This window comes from Orycteropus afer, unplaced genomic scaffold (genome assembly GCF_000298275.1).
Source record: "Orycteropus afer afer isolate SDZICR_OR568_19922 unplaced genomic scaffold, OryAfe1.0 scaffold00022, whole genome shotgun sequence".
Classification (NCBI taxonomy): domain Eukaryota; kingdom Metazoa; phylum Chordata; class Mammalia; order Tubulidentata; family Orycteropodidae; genus Orycteropus; species Orycteropus afer.
Window position 1 is genome coordinate 19871510 of NW_006921609.1, and position 503 is coordinate 19872012.

The following is a 503-nucleotide window of genomic DNA, read 5'->3' on the forward strand; positions in this document are numbered from 1 at the left end:
ATAGCCAAAAGATGGAAACAACCTAGGTGTCCATCAACTGAGGAATGGATAACCAAACTATGGTACATACACACAATAGAATACTATGCAATGCTCAAAAATAATGTAGAATCTCCAAAACACTGCATAACGTGGATAAACTTGGAGGACATTATGCTGAGTGAAATAAGTCAGTCAGAAAAGGATAAATATTTTATGAGTCTGTTATTGTAAAAGTTAAGGAAAGGTTTATCTATAGAAGGAAATTTTCTTCGTTGGTTACTGGGGGGGGAGGGGCGGGGAGGGAAGTCTGTTAGATAGACAGAGATAAGTTTTGATTTGGGTGAAGAGAAGGGCAATGTACCAAATGTGAGTGGCCAATATGGCACCATTAAGGATGAGAAAGACATAGAGAGGTACATGGGAGGTACAAACAACAAAGATGAACCCTTTTGCATATACAGTACTCTGTTGTCAGTGAAAGCAAAGATGGGTTTATAGGTGGATAGATGGGTGGACAGGCT

The 503-nt window shown here is 39.4% G+C and overlaps 1 protein-coding gene across 1 annotated transcript in view; it reads right to left on the reverse strand.

The window, feature by feature from the left end:
* The window catches only part of GBE1 (1,4-alpha-glucan branching enzyme 1), a 509345-nt gene that overhangs the window by 393571 nt on the left and 115271 nt on the right, over nt 1-503 (reverse strand).